This window comes from Dreissena polymorpha, chromosome 8 (assembly GCF_020536995.1).
Source record: "Dreissena polymorpha isolate Duluth1 chromosome 8, UMN_Dpol_1.0, whole genome shotgun sequence".
NCBI classification, from domain to species: Eukaryota; Metazoa; Mollusca; class Bivalvia; order Myida; family Dreissenidae; genus Dreissena; species Dreissena polymorpha.
Window position 1 is genome coordinate 52,211,270 of NC_068362.1, and position 20,245 is coordinate 52,231,514.

At 35.9% G+C, this 20,245-nt stretch overlaps 1 protein-coding gene across 9 annotated transcripts in view; it reads right to left on the minus strand.

The window, feature by feature from the left end:
• Window positions 1-20,245, minus strand: part of LOC127842840 (receptor-type tyrosine-protein phosphatase epsilon-like) — a 569,039-nt gene that overhangs the window by 43,034 nt on the left and 505,760 nt on the right. The gene's annotated exons all lie outside the window — the stretch shown is intronic.

The window sequence follows — 20,245 nt, forward strand, 5'->3', positions numbered from 1 at the left end:
AACATTAACGATGTGTGTTTATGTTGGTTTGGTAAATATGTGTTCTGTCCCCTACATTTGTATTGTGTCCCAGTGTTGGTCGAATGATAAATAACGAACCGCTAATAATAATAAGGTTTCTGTCCTGCGTGTGTTGATGTAGTTTCACTTTGTTTTATATTATATTTTAAACGAGACCTTGCAATATCGATTATCAGTGGCGCCCAGCAGTCGAATCTTAATTGAAAATAATTTTACGATGGCAAAATGGATTCGGCTATAACGTTACTTTTACAAAGAAGTGCCGACAAACCGCTCTGCCAAGATTAATATATTCCAAATTTGCTTTACTTTGAAACTGTATTATTCCATAAGCAAATAATGACATTATTACAAATGTATACATTTAGATCATAAATACAAAACGGAAAAAGGTGTAAACCTAGATTTCTGCAACATTATGAGGGGTCTTTTTCTTTTGATAGTATTAATATGTTGATATGGTGAAAGACACACATGAATGAAAATGATGTCATTTACAAATTACAAAAGATAACACAACACGCAATAGTTGCATTGTACAATAATTTCATTCCGGCTAAGAAAATATTAATTATCGTTATTATTATTATAATTACGCTTCTCATGGCAAAAAGACACAGCTGCCTGTATATGCAACAAAAAGCCGTATGTCCTCCAGGCGGTTTAGAAAATGACCATGCCGAAATTCTCTACCTTTCTTGGAAAGTAACGTTGAAGAAGAAAGCTAATCTTAATGGAAATCCTATATATTTGTAAACATCGATCGCATATAAAATTTATGTCGTTGCAAACTCTAACAACATAATGTTTAAATGTGATATTTCATTGAACTCCGAAGGAATATAACAAGCAAGAACTAGAGATAATACTATTTCGGTAATTTTGTAGTCAGTTGATAGCACAAACATTGCAAAAAGGGAATAGCGACGAAGGATTTGAGACAAAATGCAAAAATAGGACAATTATATATTAAACATTTGTAATTCAATATTTGTAAATCAATTAAGAGTTGTCGTAGCGGCAAAACCAAACCAAAAATAAATAAATAATGGCACTTGTTTTTGTTTAAAACGGACAGACATTTGTGTTTTCCATTAGGGGAACTTACACACATGGTTATTGAACGTGAATACATACCAGTTCGATAACAACGGATGGGCAAGTAAAGTGAAAAGTGCGAAAAAATTGTTTAAATTAAAATCGTACTGTTAATCTTTATTTACATACTTGATATAATAAAGAGTAAGTTAGTTCCTTGTTACGGTTTTCTGATTCGATATGGGAATAAGGAGCAGGAATGAATGAACCAACTTACTCTGCAGCTCAACATCAGGCTTACATGTTTTCGCCTTATATCAACATGCATCTTTTTAGGAAAAAATAAATACAAAGCAGTCTTTAAGTATAGCACGCATTAAGTCTCGATTCGAAAGCATTTTTATTTCTCCAATGGCTTAGTAAAGTAAAATTCGGAAATTGTTTGTCATTTACAATCTACACATAAATTGCATAACTTCGTAGTTTAGAGACAAAATACAGCTTGAACAGGATAACGGATTTCATTTTAGAAGTCATTTGTCCACTATAAGCAATACAAAGCAATGCAATGACATCAATAGTTATACCAGATAATTCGCGCACTAAACAATATGCGTTTGTTTTAAAATAACGAAACAGTATATTTTAAGATACACTCAGTGACATCTTGAATCAATTAGATGCAGCATATCACAAGAGCTTAACGTTAATTGTATTATAATGTAGACCAGCTTTTAATTTATTGAAAAGCATTTCTGAACCGTGCCTGTTGAATATGCAAAAATGTTTTTCTGACTACATTTTCATATAATTTAATTCAGTACCTGGTACAGTTGGTAAACTTATGGCGCAGCATTGAGCTCGAACAATTTACATTTCCTAAATTAGGCATTGTTTAAATTTCCTGGCTCAACCCCAAATGAATAATGTGTTATTAGTGTTCACTTTTACTTGATAAAGATTGTTACCATACTGTGTTCTACTAATTCATAGAAAGCGTACATTTTATTATTATGCAATTAATTGAAAGTTTTTAATTACAAGCCGTACCCCATTTTTTCTTGTTCCAAAATTTGTTTCGTACCGATATTGTTTTTCGTAACCAAATTTCTTTCGTACCCGAATTTGTTTATCTCTAACAATCTATGTACCGGTACTTCGGCTGAATGGGTCAAGTTCCCCACGGGTACTACTTCCCCGTACCCCGGATACTTTGAAGTATATTTCACCGTACACCGATTTTCAAATGATACTTTTGGGTATACTTACAGGTAACCCAACTTTCCCACATTTTTTTTCGTATCCAAAGATTTTCGTACCCAACTTTTGTTGTACCCAATTTTTTCGGTTTTTTCCTACCCACATTTTTTTCGAACCCATATTTTTTAGTACCCAAGTTTTTCGGGGGCAAAATGTTTTTGTACCCAAAATTTGCGTTTCCATTTTTTGTACCCAAACTTTTCGTACCCTAATATGTTTATGTACCCACAATTTTCGTACCCACATTTTTTTTCGTACCCATATGTGAAAAATGTCGGTACGAAACTTTTGGGTAATAAATAAAATGTTGGGTACGAAAATTTTGGGTACGAAACAATTATGCCAAAAATCCTATTGTTCTTAATTAAGTTTTACAAAGAACTGCGGATTGTCTTAAAGTTTATGTACCCTGCAGCTATGCCAGATCTTAAATTAAGGATGCGGATAAATGACAAGCAATAAAAAGTACACAATTGTGGTGATGTTTATAAACTTAAATTGATGCTTTTATATCCATCCTCTTCAAAAGCATCGGCACACCAGTACTGTCAGTACTTTGATTAGTTGTATGGTACTTCGCTGGCTTTGGGCACGTGGTTTTGCGTTGTACACGTCACCATTGGATGTTCAAATCTATATTAATACACTGTTTGTCAGTAGAAGGGAGGAAAAAATCACGTACACGGCCTGACATAACGGTCACACAATTTGTTATTGTCATGGGTCCAATAGGCCATTACAGTTAATTTATAGTTTATATTATTTTACGAACAATGGAAAACGCTGTGTTAGAAATAATTCAATGAAAATAAATTGTTACAAACATTGAAAAGGACTTTGTGCATGTTTATTTTGAGTTTGAAAGACTATGTCACAAGTTGATGCACAAGTGTCGGCCCTGATTACGGACGCACAAGCAATTCTGGGACGACACTTGACGCACATGAATTCAAATCCGATTTCCCAAGCAAGGCTTATTTTTTTCGTGGTCATAACTTACAGAAAATGTAATGTAAGTACATTTAACTATATTTGCCGAAGAATGGTCGAGTGTTCTTATGACAGTTCTAGTTTGTTTTGCTGACAAAGCGAGGCAGTAGCATTAAAGCATTGATAAACTAGCTGTTACCACGTCAAAGGAAAAAATACCTCTAATTTCGACACTGAAATATGGATGATAGGGGGGATTCTTCTCTGTGCACTGCGTTAAGATCCATTAAAAAACTAAAGAGCGATTTTAAAAGAATCAGTACATTTACAATCACATTTAAATATTTAAATCTACAATATATTTAACTTCTGTCCGTATAATAAAATGAAGTACTTAAGGGCCATCTTTATATATTTTCAGTAAAACAAATAATCTTCATAGCGAAGTTAATGCCTGCAAAGAAAGAGCAAAATGTCTCCAGACTTAAATGATTGTTATTTTATTCAATTGTTAAAACTTTGAAAAACTGAGTAACCATGTTGTTGTAAAACAAAGCCCTCGAATGTACCGACGCATCGTTGTAAACACTCTAAAGAATCTAAATTCCGTACGCGCGAATACCGACACTTCGCTGCAAACACTCTAAAGAATATAAATTTCGTACGCGCGAATACTGACACTTCACTGCAAACACTCTAAATAATCTAAAATTCCGTACGCGCGAATACCGACCCTTCGCTGCAAACACTCTAAATAATCTAAGTTCTGTACGCTCGAATACCGACACTTCGCTGCAAACACTCTAAAAAATCTAAATTCCGTACGCGCGAATACCGACACTTTGATGCAAACACTCTAAATAATCTAAAATTCCGTACGCGCGAATACCGACACTTTGATGCAAACACTCTAAATAATCTAAATTCCGTACGCTCGAATACCGACACATCGTTGCTGCACACACTCTAACGAACATTAAATGTAACTCACGAAACACAAAAATGGCAATAGCGCGTATATAAATGTTGGCGATATATGTGTGTAGATAGCATATATGTTCTGTTTCATTATTACTAAAAGCGAATATATCAGTCTTTATATGAACGAAACCATCGCGTAAAAACCGTTCACTCCTGGGACTTAGTTTGCGGAATTAACCTATTCAATAACTTTTTTTCCGTCCGAAAATTTAGTCATTACAGGATACAGTTTATCAAACAGTGTTTAATTTGGAACCAACAAGTGTCACCCGATACGACTCGAGTTAGTCTGTTCAACAGGCCTTAGGTTAACGGAGTTAATTTGACCTATCTTATTTAGTGCGTCTACCCGGTTTTGAAATAGAAATGTTTGTGTCATGTATACGTTTTGATAAAATATACAGTGCATAAGCTATTTACCACTACTTTGACAACAACAACAATAACAAAACAATACTAAATAAAGTAGTTGTATTAGTATAATTATTAAAGGTACCGTCAACAACCAATGACAAAAAAGCAAAGTTTTAAAATACCGTATTTTTTTTACAATTATTAGTTTATATTGATTACAATAACACGACTAGTACATTACATTACTTGAAAAAAGTTAATAATTTCAGTATATTCGGTAATAAAATTTCGCGATGTGAAATCGAAAGTACGTCGCGAAAATAGGTGACGTAACAATATTAACACTATAAATAACGCAAGTAGATTGATAATTTTATATATATAATATATACAATTCACTACGCATGCACAATTTTCATTCCTGGGTTTACCACGTGACGATGATGATCAATTTATCGGCGTTATTTATAGTTAACTGGTTGTTACCTGGTAGACCTACCCAGTAAAAAAACAAATATACTGAAAATATGAAAACTTGACAACTGTTTTCAAGTAATGTTATATACCAGTTGTGATATTTTAATCAATATAAACTAATAATTGTCCAAAATACGGTTTTGCAACCTTTCTTTCATTCGTATTCGTGGTTAACGGTCCCTTCAATAGTAGTATAAAAAGAAGAATTACTATAAAATCATGATAAAGAAAATAATTAGCGACATCAAAATGATAATTATGTTAATACTACAGTTTAAGTTTGTACTTAACCTGCGCATGTCCAAGTCATGAGTGAATATCCTAATATAAACAAAGCAATCCTTTCTTGCGCAGACATAATGAATTAACCTACTGCTTGAAAACCCGCTACTGATCTTAAAAAAACCGGATTATTTTCAAGCGAACCTGTACACCAATGCATCCAGTTGAAAAATTTCATTAAGTGAAGATTGACGCTTGATAGTTAAGCTCAAGTGAATATTGTTTTTATATACACTATTGTAGGCCAGAAGCTTTAGTGTAGGCACTCTTTCTGAAATAAATGGTGTTATTGTTTTCGTTATTGTTGTTGTTGTTATTTTCAGCATGATGTCAATGGAATGGCTATCTTCCCTTACGCAAGTCCTATAAGTATTCCTATAAGAACCCAACGTGGCTGAAACTATCCACATATTGAAACACTATTTAATTACATTTTCAAGGGAAATTTATAAATCGAATCGCCAATACCTTTGAGCGTGTTTAATCAAAATGATCTGATATACTGCTGTTAAAAAAATCTGAAATAAATACATGTATACACCACTTAATTTACAATCATGGTGTAACCTACATAGAACTCGAAATGTATGTTGTTTTCAATTAGGAAGTGAGGGACATGATCAGATACGTTATGTTTATACACTTATGCACAAATGGTAATTTTGTTTTAAATAATGAAAGCATATTTGAGAACGGCATTTTACATATATTATTGTTGCTAAAGTGTTAAAAGACTATGAAGCTTGTCAGGAGACGTTTTCAGCCATGTACGTAAACGTCTGTTGTTCTGTTAGACAAAGCTCAAAGTCGGACTTGACCCAGACTCAGAAATACCAAATGCACAAAACAAGCAATAGTAAGTCGAACATCCTAAGTTGGGTATTTGTAGACTTACATAATGAGATCACAGCGTAACGTTCTTGGCAGTTAACGGTTCCAAAATGGCCGCCAAACGACGGAACTTGTGATAATTAATATGTTTCGAATTAAAAGAACATATTTTGATCGGACGAATGCAGCGGAAATGTGCGAGGAACAGTTGTGCAGAAGAATCGTAACAAGAATGAGACTCTTCCCTGTTCCAGTCGCTCTCGCTGTAAGCAACTACATGCGGTACGCTTTCACCGGCGATCCCAGACTCGATAGTGTCATTTGCGATAGTTCGGGTGTTTCAAAGGCAGCGTTAGAAGTTTATTGCATACTTATGTAATATTCTGCAGCGAATGTGTTGAAATTCGTTATATTCCCATCTGGCGTCGAAACCGTTGAAATAGAAAGTTAGTTCCGGCACACGTGTGTGAGTCCATAGCCGATCTTTGTTTTTTCAACCGTATCCACGTACTTCTATGTATTTTGGACTAAATGTCAATTCACACGTATTCGCATGTGATTTTTATTAACAGAAACAAATATATTAGCTATACACCATTTGTTCTGCTTTTGTTTATTGTTTAAATCAAAAATACTAATGGGCATACATGTAATTATCAATAACCGTAATAACCAAGAGTTGGTTTGAAGGATTTGAGCGTATTTTGAACAATTACTCAACAGGCATGTTTTTTCCTTACTTCTATAAATTCATTTTAACATGGCACAACGATTGTAATTATAATATCATATTTCATTTTCATTGATACAATGTAAATATTTTTGCCCCAGTCCGTTGTTGGTTCAAGATCAAGTATGATCAATTTTATCCAGTTTTTTTAAATATATGTTTTGTTTATATTTTAATTTTTTAAATTTAGTGTGGTAAGTTTGTCGGAAAACGGAAAGAGTTAGATATAAGTTCAAATCTGTGCGGGTTGTCAGTTTTAAACTGAGAACATAAGCTAAACAAAAGCAAGTTTATTTGGTTAGTACACGGGTACACGGGACCTTTCGCCACTTGTGAAAGTCATACTTTGAGCGAATATATGTGTTGTCTACATACTTCAAACTGTGTACGTGCTGTCTATTATTAACAATACACACTTATATTACGAAAACGCACTTAAGTCAAATACTTGAAAGAGGAACATGAATTAAACGAAAGGAGAATAAGAGAGAAGTCTGAGTTAGCATTGCAGAGTGAGATACCCAATGTTAGGGAGAGATAGGATGGTGTTTTATCGGACATGAACACAATACGGTAGTCGAATATTTTTACGGCGAATCAATATAAGGCATGGATAGCATAGAGCATGAGTGCATAAGGACTTTGTATAACGTGAATTAAAAGTAAATGGCAACTGATATAGAAAATATGCCTATTGTAAATACGGTACCACAAACATACAAGAATAATGGGTCATTCTTTGATCGGAGTGGATAGAACTACGAGCCAAGTCGTTCATAGAATGGATATAACGCCGTATGCAGCAAGTGTACCTTAAGACCAGCATTCGCATACGCGTAGTCTGGTCAGGAGCTTCATCGTTCGCTAATGAGAAAAACAAGATACTTTTAGTGATTTTATAGTTGGCATGGTAGTTCACGAATATATTGCGCAAAATAGGCAGACTAGTCTCGAGCTGCGCATACGGCATTAGGTCCATTTTCGCATGACGTGGTTCATACTACCTTTGTGGACCACATGATCGAAAGACTACGCCGCAGAAGGTGGCATCACCACCAACCAGATAGTGTGCAGAGATAAACGACTAAGTTAAAGGAAAGGATTGCTACATTTACAGAGTAGAAATCAAATGCTGGACCGAGAAATAACAATAATAAGAATGAGAGAAGAAAATTGGAATAAACGTTGAGAAATATTGCACAAAAAAAGAAATTGATCTTATAAGAATTATAACAGAAGAAACAGGTATGACAAAAGATGTAATGGCAAATGAAATTCATAAAGTGGACATACCGACCCTGTCGAGTTTTGACGGCAAGCATTTCGAAGATGGAAGTTTGAAGTATATTGTCTAATGAGGACGGGGTCTTACCGTGACTACAAATTGTCACATGCTATCAGGAAGTAGGTAAGAAGTAATAAAGGAAGCTTCTTTTGACGATCAATCCGTCTGATTCAGTAGAAGATGTCATGGAAAAAACATTTTGAAAAGTGAAGTGATAAGAGTTTATCGTTCTAGACACCAAATTAGACTGAATGCTCTTCGATTGGGAACACATTTAGTTGCTCTAGCTTTGCAAACAGAGAAGTAAAAGAAAGCAAAAAAGATTAGCTCAGGGAAATATTATTTAGAAACGTTAACGGGCCTTAGTGGTTGGTTAACCATACTCTACGGCACAAAAATTAGATATGCTTTACAAATATTCATTGCACCAGTCTATGAGAAAAGCCCTTGAACAACAAATAATTCCAACTGCAGTATGTACATGCAGAGTACACTAAGCTGGCTTTTCCGACGTAAGCGAATATAGTAATTATAATAATAAATATAATGGAAATGTTTCTTAATCGTGACAGGTGAAGACCTTTATTAACGAAATGCACAACTCATTACCAAAAGATGATATTTATTACACAGTTGACAGTGTTTTCATACAAATATCATTGTTAACATTGAACAATAAAAATGAAATTATATTCGCGTCGCCTAGATTTGTAGCATGCACGTAATTGCATATACTCGGGGAAAACCTGTTTATCTGTATATTGCAATACAAATGCTTATTGTTTGTTCTTCGTTATACCCTTATTCTATTCTTTAAAATATGTTCACTGGATAGAGCAATACACTGATGCTTGAATAACACTATTTTGTTCGCATACATTTTAATAAAATCACAAGAATAAATTGACACCCTATCAAATAGTGAACATAAGTAGCTTGCTTCTGCAATACAATTATACTTGGTTTATCGTTTAATCCGTCGCAAATGTTTAATACTCTAACTTAACACCTTAAACACTTTACCTTGGACTCGCTTAGCCTATGATCAATCGATCAATATCGAACGGGTTGCTTGATTATTCAACCGTGAACGAGTTAATTCGCGACTATATTTAGATTGCTTTCTCTGTTTTCAATATCGTGGTCGATTTTACAAATATATTCAATAATTGGGTGGTTACTGTCAATATTACCAGGCGTTGTGAAAGTATTTTTGATAAACAGACATTTCGTACATAATGTTATAGTTAACTTCACAAGACTATTTGTCCACAGTGAAAGAAGTGTGAACATTTATACTTTTTACCAAGTGCAGCAAGGATTCGCCGCGAGCCAAATTAACATACATGTATCGAAATTACAGAAGCTCCCTGGACGGCACAGCAAGTAAGTCATCATCATCAGCAGCAGCAGCAGCAGCATCATCATCATCATCATCATCATCATCATCATCATCATCATCATCATCATCATCATCATCATCATCATCATCAACATCATCATCATCATCATCATCATCATCATCATCATCATCATCATCATCATCATCATCATCATCATCATAATCGTCGTCATTATAATCTTCGTCGTCGTCGTTGTCGAAGTCGTCGTTCTCGTCGTCATCATCATCATCGTCACCACCACCACCACCTCCATAATCACTTTCGTAACCATTTCTTATCAATATCAATGACAAACAAACCATTATCAATAGGCAGTAATAGTTTACACATTTTGAATTGAGTTATGCGAAATGGGTCTTATGCATTTTAAAGTCAGCGTAGATAAAGATCAGCCTGCGCATTCGATCAGTTTGGTCTGGAGCCACGCATGCCCGTTTAAGTGATCACGAAATATTGCGTAGCTTCTGATCGGACTCGCGTACGAGCAGAGTTGTGTGGTAGTATGTTGGATGCATATGGCAAAGGACGCATTTCGCATGACGAGGGTCATTTTAGCTACACTTTGGTTATTTTAATAAAGTTTAAAAACTCTGTATCATTAAGTCACTTTTTTCTGTAAAACAAAGCCCTGGAATGTAGTTAAAATGCCCTCTACGCGAGAATTCGGTGCGTATCCTTGCACATTGTTGCTGTAATACTCTTACGAAACCAAATTCTATGCAATTCCGTATTTTTCGAAGCAAGACTATTTTGATTTCCTAACGATGACAAAACCTCATGGATAACCGTTGTTGATTGTGTACTTCACCAGTTAAATTGTTCTTTTGCATTGTTGGATCAAAACCAAAATATTTTATCAACAACAAAATCACCCATCAGAAGCCGTTTCATGAAGGAATAAGGTAACGCCTATACGATTGAATGGTTCACCTTTATATACATAAACCGACAAAAGTGCATATAACCCGTAATAGATAACTTGGTTTACATGAACATTACACAAAGTTTAATACACACTGCATTGCTGACATGCGGGATACGTACCGTATATATCTATATGATCCGGATTATATTTAAGATATCAAAGTCCAAATGACTTTTTTGAAATAAGGAAAATAATCGCGTGAATAACTGAATATATGGTCATTTATTAATGAAAGTGGACACGCTGTCAAAACATAGTTTCTTTGACAAAAAGGGTGCGTTGGTATGTCAGAAGGTTTTGTATTTCATACTCATAATAACATAAACTTAAACTGTTAAAAAATCACATTTAATATAAACATTCTATCAAATTTGGCTCACCCTCACATCTTTAACATATGACTTCACAGATGGTGCAAATATGGGTTCCGAATTAGGTTATTATCCGAGACCAACTGCACCAAGCAGTAAGATAACTTTGGATAACAGCCCCGCCGAGGCGACAACTGCAGTTGCACCATCTACATCCGAGTTACCAGTCACATCCGGGTTACCAGTGACATCGCCGCCTGCAGGAAAAACTGAAGCCATAGTTATCAATCCTGGGGCCAGCATCATTTCTCAGGAAGAAAAAACCAAGATGTAAAAACATAATGAATTTTCATAATGTATTATATATCAAGTGATTGACTTGAGTGTGAATGTTTTAAATGGTTTCATATAATAACGCTTACCTGTGTACGTTTGCAAAGGGGGTTTAGTTAGAATACGATTTTATAATACAGTGAAGATAATGTTAATATGATTGTGTATATATTTTTTAAGGTTAGATTAGAATATTTTCCTAAGACAATAAAGAACGAACATTTTGACTTTCCGATTTCTCGCAAAAATACATATGTTTTTGTTTCTAATTTAAAATAATGCAAGCTCAAAATGATTGGTACCGTTGTATACCACTGACTATTAGAACATGTATTTCGTTTTTATATATTATTGAATGATCTCATTTTACAGAGAAGATCAGAAACGACAACTAGACAATATGTTGAGTCAAATCGATGAATTGGAAAATTTAATTAAAACGGTAATGCCATTTCATTATATACGTATTGACCGATTATTATTTAAGCATAGACGCCGGTTCTTAGCAATTATGCTTCTATAAAAAATAATCGTATTAGTTTATCGTCGGGTGTTTGGTGAAGTGTATTCGTGTATGTCCTGAAGATAGCCACGAGGTTCATATATAATTACTTAAGGAATCGCTGATTACTTTTTACAGAAAATGGCGCGAATAGACAGCAAAGAAATGTCACCGGAAATAAAGCTCCGGAACGAGGCTCTCCGGGGGAACACGGATCTGATATGCCCACCTTCCGCTAAGATTGTGCGTATCTTCACCAGCAGCACCTTCACGGGTGAGTAGCCGCAGTACCGAGGGAGTTGAGCCTGGTAAGTTGCCGCAGAACAGGGAGAATTTAGTATCCTCAGTACCGGGGTAGTTAAGTATCCGCAGTACCAGGGATGATGTAAGTAGCCGCAGTACCAGGGTTGTTGAACCTGGTGAGTTGCCGCATTACTGGTGGATATAAGTATCCGCAGTACCGAAGGAGATGTGAGAAGCCGAAGTTATGGTGGAGCTGAACTTGGGAATGAATAGCCGCAGTACCGAGATTGCTGAACATGGGAACGTACGAATGAGTAGCTGCAGTACCGGGAAATTGTGAGTAGTTGCAGTACTGTGGGAGCTCCAACTAGTGGGTAGCGGCAGTACAAGGGAGTGGAACCTTGGAAAGTATGCATGACTTACCGCAGTACCGGAGGAGTTGTGAGTAGCCGCAGTACCGGGGGAATAGCCGCGATGTCGGAGGACCTGAACCTTTGAATGTAATATTCGCAGTGCCGTGGAAGTTGAACCTGTGAACGTAAGGTCAGTAGCCGCAGTTACGGAGGAGTTGAACCCTTAGGACGTATGATGAGTAGCCGAAGTATCGGAGATGATGAACTTGTTACTGTACGATGAGAAGCCGCAGTACCGGTGGGGGAGCTGAATTCTAGCCGCAGTAACGGGGACGTTGGGCAAGGGAACGTATGCATGAGTAGCCGCAATATCGATGGATCTGAATAGTAGCCGCAGTACCGCGGAAGTTGAAATTGAGAACGTGTGCACGAGAAGCTGCATTTCCGGGGTATTAGCCGCAGTACCGGGCACGCTGAACCAGTGAACGTATGCATGAGTAACCGCAATACCGGGAGAGTTAAATCTGGGAACGTATGGTGAGTAGCCGCAGTACCGGGAGAGTTAAACCTGGGAATGTATGGTGAGTAGCCGCAGTACCAGGAGAGTTAAACCTGGGAAGGTATGGTGAGTAGCCGCAGTACCGGGAGAGTTAAATCTGTGAACGTATGCACGAGTATACGGGGAGTTGCATAGTACATTTATTCCAACGCAATTTCCTGTCTTACATCATTGCGGGGTCAATAATTGATTGCCACATCATCGAGAGTGTTTACTATCTGTTAGTTTAATGTTAAAAGCACGATGAAAGTCACAATGTATGTACTTACATGTTATATGTTATGTGACACACAAATATGCGGGCTTCTTCACGTATATTTGTATGTTTGAAGTGCATTACACGTTGCCTAAACTTGACAGATTTAAGCAGATAATCTGGAAAGTAGCAAAATGTATTAAAATGTTATAAATCCGCATACCCTTACAATTTATTTTTCAGACACCAAGCACGAACGGAACATGTTAATGAGGGAGGCGTACCCGAAGATCAAAGAACATTGCCGCAACTTTGGATACGAATTTCAGGTCAGTCGTGCTCCTGACGAAATGCGCAAACACTTTCAACTCGGATGTAAAGCAAATTTAAAATAGCTGTTGTGCTTTTCTTTTAAGTAATCAGTTTGTCGGTGTATGCTACTATAGACCGTTCCAGAATTTAGTCATTACCCAATTATCTCCCCTGAATACTCTCCGCGTCCGCCATTACACTACTGCCTAACAACCGGTTACATATATAAGAGAGCACCGTTATTCAAGGGATGCATTTCTTTCTTTTGGTAAAACTCTTTTGTTTGTCATGCAAATTGTATGAAATAAAGTTGTTTCGGCTAGGGGGGATGTCAAGGTAGTGTTATAACAGAACATGTTTGCAAACACATGCATAATTTTAGGTATTTGTATAGGAAAATAAACACGTTGACGCGTTAAAAACAACTTATTAAATGCAATATTTATCATTTGATTATTTACATCAATCTTAAAATCGTGAACGCCTTTGCATTCCATTGTTTAATTGCCCCCTTTGTTCTGCATAAACCAATTATCTCGTTTTGATCAGATATTATCCTGACTTAACTAACAACATGGGGCCATAAACCACACTGGGTGGCAGATGACACAATAAATGTTGCCACCATGTATTCTCTTTCTGGTAGTATTAAGCAGTCATTTGGTTGAATAATTTAATTCAGACATACTTAACAATTGCGTACATTAGATATGTTACATATTGTACAAATTAAAAGTTATGTCCAATATAGAAAATCAGCAATTGTACACCTTAACATAAAAGCCCGTTTTATTTATGAAAAAAATAAAGTATTTAATAATTATAAAATTTACGTAAAAACATAAACGTATTTAGCGGGTGTCGGTTAATCAAAACTTCGTCATTCCGTATGACGATTTAATGTTACGGCAATGCACGAACGACATCATAACGAGAGCGCCGATGGCGTTGAAAGCATAGTTGCAAGATACAGGGAAGGTGCTGCTGAATAAATGTTTAGGTCAAAATATACTAAATAGTTTCCTTATATGTTTCAATGTAAAAGCGACAAATTTGAGCGAAAATAAATACAACATTTTGCACATAGAGACCCCCATAACCGTACCTTTTATTGACGGGCATTCTTAGCTGAATCGATTTAAGCAATAACAAAGATATGTCATGTTCAAACCAAAAAATTATTCGACTCAAATCAAAATCGACTGTTTTTGCACCTTCTTTTTTCGGCCGTTTTCTAGTGGATTTTAACCTTTTGCAGTACCATTTTTTACTTTAATCTCTAACTTTATCCTATTTCAGGTATTTAATAGTGAACACCTATGCTTACCCTATCAATATCTCCAAACGATAAAACCAGAACAACAGTCTAAAGTGTAAAACATGCCTTCGAGGAAAATATGATGATTTGTTTAGACAGGGACCTATACAGTATAGGTCCCTGGTTTAGAGAGCCATGACTCGATTATTCATGACTCGATTATTTAGTTTATTGTAATTTTAACAATTTCTGACATCACGAGTCGCCTCCCTTGTTGGTTCATGCTACCAAAATGTTCTATTTTTAGAAACGGGAATTCCAAATCGTGACGAATGTGAACGGTTACAAAATGACATAACTATGAAAATAAATACGTAGAATTTTATTATTTCACGCATACCATTATGCAACCATCCGTTTTCTTTTCCGACTTGATACATTTACGGCATTCCATTTAATATTTTACAGACACAACACTCGTCCAGAATTTGCGCGAATCCATTAAATTCGATGCCACATTTCTTTTTTACAAAGAAAGAAGAAAGAATCGTACTCCGCTATTTTTTTACACATTTACAAAGAATGAAAGTGCTTTATGCCCCACTTCCTGTTGAGAATATGTTAATTTCTATTTATAATTAACCAATGAAATTCTACATATCCTTAAACCAGGGCCTAATGAATTTGACCTCTCCCAGAACAGTAAACAAAGGAAATAGAAAGTAGGTGTGAGATCACTATCAACCAGAACAGAATTGTTTTACGAACGAAATTTGTTTTAGTTTCTTAGAAGTTTTTTTCACGTAAAACGGTCTTAGAAAAGTTCACTAAAAACGGTGTCAGCAATATTCTTGGAAGAAAAACGTTTCTAAATAAAAAAATGTTAGAATTACCATATACTATATTAAATAGATATTTCGTCTGATTTTTGATCAGGTAAGGCTTCATAATGGTCAACCGTTCCATGTCGGTTTTCGAAATGTAGCTCTAACATGAGCATAGTTGCGTAACCGCACTATGCTAAAAACAATAAATTACATTTGACACCACCGGGGGTAAATAATGTTTAAAAAAAATATATATAGATATATGTGTGTTAAAATGTAAGATAATTGTCACTCATACTCACTAGTAACGAGTTTTCGATAAACATTAATACACAGTTCAATTTGCATCATGTGAAGTTGTGTTTTTCAGTTGTATATTCCTCAATAGCCTCATTCTCTGTACAAAAACCCATCAAATTAAAATTTCATGTAAATACCGTCATGCACTTCGCTTATAATAGGGCTTTGTAGTACGTTTATTGTAAATGCACACCTTACACTTTCTATGATACATTTGTTTATCACACTAGCGTACTCATGCCATTGATAATTATATTTTTGTAATTAGATGTATTAATATTTATTGAAGCTTTTCTGCAAAAAATAATACGGCTTATGCATAGAGCTCTTTCTTGTGTCCAACTGTCGGCCTTTCAGTCTTCAGATAATCTTTACTTTGATGCTTATGACGCGTTTTAAAGATGCAAATATATGTATTAATAAATTCGTTTGGCACTAAATAATATATTTTTGAATTATTATTTAGGTGTTTTTTTTCGGAGTTTCTTTTCGATGAATTGTCTAAACATGTGTCGTTATCCATAAGTTTTGCGTTACTGCAAAGACCTATAAAATACCTTTTTTAAGGATTGTTAGCTGTATAGCTGTTACATAATTCCAAAGATGAAAATCCATTTAACTAGATATATTCACATTCTCTTCGTCTTCCATATAATCACCTAAATAATCGCCACGATCAATATCACTCTCCCGAAAGTTCGGTTTTTTTTAACAGATGTAATTCCACCTCACAAAATTAAATTTAAATCCAAACAACAATTTTTCTATCTCTGATTTCAGTTAGAACAAGAAAAATAATGGAAGGCGTATCAAAAATGTCATACTGCATACAATATGCTACGAATTAAGAATATAGAGTTTTACCAGTTGAGACCAATTTCAAAAAATAAGCGGAAATTAATTGCGCGAGAATCTTTAATAAGTATTAATCAAAATATAATCTGCTTGATGTTGCGGCTATTAAAATCAACACAACAATTCATGGGTGAATTGTTTGTAACAATTTAAAAGTAAGAAGTCCAAAAAGACATAATATGAGCGACCAAACCGGCAAATTTTCGCCGATGGTTACCACTTGTTTACAAACACAAAAACAAATACACGAAAGCATTGAAAAAAATTATTTGAAACAATCAATCTCAACTTCAAATGATCATTTTCACAAAAAAAATTCATTATCGCTTATAAATAATTCATTAAGTAATGTATATATCCGACATCGGCGAAGCGGGTATTCTCTACGTCTTTGGCTTTTGGAAATCGCAGACTCGCAGAAGTTGGCAGTAGTGTTACTGTAATGGCGGACAGTCACGTGACTAACAATGGCGGCGGTCAATTTATCGATTCTGGAACGGTCTGTATTAGTTGAAAAAAACATTGTCTTTATCACGCAGATGATCCGGAAGACAATACTAATATAACATGTGAACTCTATATTCTGGTAATTCGTCGTTCTTCCGAGTTTCATAACCTAAATAAATACTGTGCTGATATTCTCAAGTTTGTCAAGACATTATCTTATAATTACACGTGCGCAATTAACTTGTTTGTTTTTTTTGCTTAACCTAAGATGCTAATGCTATTGATATTCCGCAAAGTTCTGTAATACTGCTATTATAATTCCACAAACGAAGTTTGTGAGGTAAAATGGATGCCTTGTCTGGATGTCGAGAACTCGTGTATAAGTATTATGTATTTCACAAAGAAACTTTTAAGCAGTTTTGGTAATACTATGTGAAAGGGCGAGTCTTTATTAATAAACATATACATACAAGATATGTATCATAATTTGTGTTTGTCTTATTATTTAATGCAATGCATCATGTGCCTTGAGTTTAGGCGCAGGGAACACAGAGCTTAACGCATGCGCGTAAAATGGCGTCCCAGATTAGCTCATACCATCTGCCAATGAGGGACCACACTTTCCGCTAGACTGGATTTTCGTTTAAAAGATACTTCGGTTAAACGAAAAAATATACGCCTGTGCGGACAGCATATGCTTATCTGAGACGACACTTTACGCAATGCATTACGCCCTGTTTTCTCAGAGCGCGACGTAAATGTAACTCAACTAAAACATTACCCAGCATAAATCAGGATCGTCCACAGGAGCTCCCGATTAAAATGTAGATGATTTAAAGCTGCGGTGTCAAGGGTTCCTTGTTCTGTCTTTCAGGTAGTGGACATGCGTTGGGGTGTACGAGACGAGGCCACTGATGATCACATGGGGACTGAACTCTGTCAGAGGGAACTCAGGCTGTGTCAAAAGCTCTCCACCGGGCCCAGCTTCGTTGTAAATGAAAAACTTTTTTGTATTTTGTCCATATGTAAGACGCAACGCAAGATAAGACGCAGACATATTAACTGGTAACAAGTTTAGTATCATTCACCAGAAAAGACGGTTTGTATTACTATGGCAATCGTATTGCGCTCATTCGTTTTGCTTGCTATGTTTCTTTGTCCAAAACACGCATTTCACAGTGACTTAACTATGAATTATTTGCGGTGATGCTGATCATTTGTTGTTTATGATTTCCTCATTAGAATGCGTTTGTTTGATTTTTGGTTTGTCTTTTGTTTGGTGGCATAAATACTGATAATGTTATATAAAGCAAACACACGGTTAAACTTAAAACACAACTTAAAAAGTTTTGACATGTAATGCGATCGCTTTTCAACCAATAAGTAAAATAAGTAAATTAAAATACTATGTGCCTGTTGGTTGGTTTTTCGTCAACTCATATGCAAATTGTACGCCCATATTAAAAGTCACTACTCATAACTTATAAGCCCCCTTCTTGGAAAACTGGTCTTAATGCTGGTTCGTTAAGCGTTGTCCGAATAAGCCTGTCCAATGCACACAGACTTAACAGGGTCTATACTTTACGCCCAAACTGGATTTTCGATAAGAGTCTTCTCTAATAAGGAAAAGCGGAAAGCGTCGTCCCTGATGAGAATGTACTGACTACATATGCAGATCTGGGACGACACTTTACGCACATGCATTTATCCAGTTTTCACAGAACAAGGCTTTTATAATGGCAAGGTTCCTTTCGCAGTCACTCCTTTCCCACAAGTATGGCTATATCGCGTTCCCCCGAGTGATTTTGGCAGATGAGTTCGAGTCTCTCATGGTGCAGGTCGATGACCCGGCGACCGTCCGGCTCTTCCGCAAGTGAGAAAATTTTTTTGTCCGGGTCAATTTATCTCGTTATTTAAAACAAGATTTCTCAGCGATGGGTATATGGTTGTATATTCTTATATATAAACTTATTCGAACACACATTGTTGTACCGTGTATTTTCTTTATTTTAAACTGCAAAATTAAAGGTTGGCTATGATTAATTGTGTTCATTCCAAAACATTACAATCATAATAAATAATTTATCTTTGTTTGCAATAGCGCAACTGACATCGAATATTTAGCCAGTCCTCCGTACAGTCCTCCGAGCTTTTGTCTATTGTTCATATCTTTGAACAGGTGGTATTCCCGGGACGACAACGCGGTTCCTCCCGCTTACATCCTCGCATCCATCAGCACGCACCTGCCGGATTTCATAAGCAAGGACAAAAACAGGCAGAAAGTCGCCAAAGAGGAAGTTCGTTTAGGACTTTTATAGGCCGATTTTTTTATTGCTGACTATTGTTATCTTTCCATAAATGGATTTGTCAATAGATTCAAAATATGCAAACGTCAATACAGAATGAAAACACTAATTACTAGAAATCATTATGTCAGTTCCTTTTAAAATAGTTTATGAAATGTACTCAAAGAAGTTCCACAAACAATATACCACAATACCGGTTTTTAATCGTATATCGTTTTGACATTAAGCCGTAACCGAAATATAAGTATGTAATGTTTTTACACAAGATTTCTTTTTAAAATACAAATTGATATAAAAAAAATAAATAACAAAATTAATGTGCTACTAAAAATACCGCTAGCCTCTATGGCATAAGACATATTATCCCATGATTCAGCTCGATTGGTTGTTGTTTTTATTCATCCTACTGTGACTTGTGTGTTATTTCGATAGCGAGAATATATCTATTCCTAACATGATTTTAAAACAGTTATAAGTTGAGCCGCATCATGCAAAAAAGGGACTTATGCCATATGAGACAATCCTAGCTCAAGAGCAGCCTGTGTGTTCGCGCATTGTAGTCAGTAGCAACGCTGTCTAATATAATGTAACTCAATGTTGTCTGGTCTCATGGCGGGCAGCGTAGCTCCTAATTAAACTTCGTGCATGCGCAGGTTCTTCTGTAGCGACGCTTCCACATGTGTCATAAAACCCAGTTTCGCATGATGCCGTAGATAGAGTTTGCCCCAGATTCACAAGCTCGATCCATTCCATATTTTCAGTGGTGGAAGGAGAGCGAGCTCATGCAGGACGCTCTGGAGTCGGCCGCAACCAGGGTTTTCGACCCGGAAACGGCCCGGAAGTATATTATTTCTGGTAGGCATATAAGTTGCGTACTGGGGAAATTATGCTCAATGCATTTGCGTTAAGTGTCGTCCCAGATTAAG